Raw genomic sequence first — 2500 nt, 5'->3', positions numbered from 1 at the left:
ATGAGTCGTGACTTTTATTCATTAAAACTCGTATCCTCATCTATTTTACTGAGGTATAGTCATAATCACTGACGCATTATTAAAACATGCACACACACACACACACATTTCTTCTCTTTTTTACACAACTTTATTCATCCATAATGCGTAAATTCTCCTATTTCATTTACGCTATATAAGGAAAATGATAGTATATTACAGCACCATAGGTTAAAAAAAACAAACGTTCATCTGCATTGCCTTAGCATTCAGTAACTCACGTGCACAGTCACTTCTACCATTATCGTTATATATCAATAAAAGAGAGTCGTATCAACCTAATAATGCTTTGGAATGCATCAGACTTTCACACAGGACTCCCCGTTTTGCGTGGTCATTCCCTGAAACCACATACGACCTATATTCCCCTTCCCGCAAAACCACAACAAAACTTCCTCATGTTTACTTACCTCAGACAACCTTCGCTTTCAACTCCCCGCGCGAGCAAGGGAAGTTGTAAGATGGGGAAAGTAAGCCGTAGATAAGACCTTCTCAATAGACTTTCCTCAGGCTACAAAATAAAAAAGGGAGAGAGAAAAAGAAGACATTGACAAAGACTCAGCGAAGGAGAATGTACAGCTATGAAAGCCGCGGCGTGTTCTAACCGAACCGCCAACCGTTACAGATTCGTCGGTTCGAATCTGTCCGGACGATCCGAAAATCGAACTCGTCTTGGCCGTCGATCACGCAAAGACAAAAAAAAAGGAAATACAGGTTTTTAAAAAGCGGGCAAATACTCATCAAAGGCAAAAAAGATTAAAAAAAAAAAAAAAAAAAAAAACGCCAAGAAGCCACATCACGGTGGCAGGGGACCATGACGGTGCAAGTTTACCGACCTGCTGTTGAGCCACCTGACCAGCCCGGCGCGAGGCTGACCTTCTTAGGTTACGATGTTGAACTTTAATTTGCGTGAATCAGGGTTTCCGTTTCCTCTTTGAAGACAGAAGGGCTCATCATCATGGCGTGAGAATTTGTGGATGTGTATACGTGTTTATGTATGTCGGGGTATTTGTAAATATGCGTCTGTGTGTATGTATACAGTGTATGGTAAATATGCGTGTGTGTGTATGTATACAGTGTATGTATGTTTGCACACAAGCACCTGTTAATAGATTTATATATCTATTTCCCTGGTGATCTTATACGTGTGTCTACTTATAAATGCTCACATACACCCAGTCACACACATAAACATACATGCACATACCGTATGCGTGTATGTGTGTGTTGTGTCTGTGTGAGTGTGTGTTTGTATGTGTGCCCGTGAATATGTGTGTGCGGGTGGGTGGTGTGCGCGTGCGCGTGTGTCTGTATGTGTGCGTGGGTACGTGAGCGTGCATGTGTGATATGTGTCGCTGTTACTCTACTAGAACACAAGACCAAATAAAATAGCTTTTATATAACAAACAATAGTCCCTTAGTTGCTACTCGCTCATTCCGTAACGCCACGAAATACCAGTCTATCAAAGTGTGACCAAAGACAGCTTCCGGGTTGAAACAAAAGCAAAGCACATAATGGAACCGCATTGTCACTCTTCTCATTTGTTCTATTATCTTAAACTCGCATTCATGACAGAGCCCAGAAACCATTCCTTTTATTCATTCTGACGCGGAAATACTTGGCTCAACCACGTCTTGACATATTGAATCATTTTCACAAGATTCAGGCGCACAAATTTCAGCATTCCGTAACCTTGAGTGATCCAAAATAGAGTCTCTAATCTTTCCTTTGACCTCTTGAATACCATATATAAATAATGTATGTTTAAAGTCAAGCGAGTGGTTCTCTTTTTCATGCAGACTTGACTTTTTCCGGGCGATTTTTCGGACACTGCAATTATTTTACCTTTCCGTAAACTTGGCAAGATACTCTTTTTGTTGTTGTCGCCATTTTTAAAAGGCCATTTTCAGACAGTGAAGGACTTAACCTAGCAACAGGTAAGTACTTTCCTAAACGTGATTTCTACGATTTCTAAACTGAAGCAAATAGCGGTTTATAAAATAAAACCGACGGACCGTGAGAGAGAAGTAAACAAACACACACGCCGCGAACGAAGATAAAATAAAAGAAGAGAAGGGAAAACAAGAGAGTGTGTCAATGCGTCCGTCTGTTTACCAAGGCCCGACGTTGGTTTTAACGCCCTCAATCACGTAAAAAAAAAAAAAAAAAAAAAAGTATAGGTTGTCTCCGTGCATTGAGTGAAATCGCGGGTCTATATCTCATATGCAGGCAGTGCAGTATGCATTCTGACTGCAAATAAACAATATTTTGATATCGCATTCTTGGTATCGCACCTGCATTTTCGAGGTTGCGTCCAGGGCTGAGATCTTTATCTTGGCCTCGCCTTTACACTTGGAAAAGATTTTCATTCACTTTCCTTATGTAGACACACATAAACATATTTTTTTTTCTCCTTTCCTTCTTTCTCTTTAAGTATCTTCACTTATTTCCTCTACTGTT

Source organism: Penaeus vannamei, chromosome 9 (assembly GCF_042767895.1).
Source record: "Penaeus vannamei isolate JL-2024 chromosome 9, ASM4276789v1, whole genome shotgun sequence".
Lineage (NCBI taxonomy): Eukaryota > Metazoa > Arthropoda > Malacostraca > Decapoda > Penaeidae > Penaeus > Penaeus vannamei.
The sequence above is the reverse complement of the archived record's forward strand: the minus strand, read 5'-3'. Positions refer to the sequence as shown.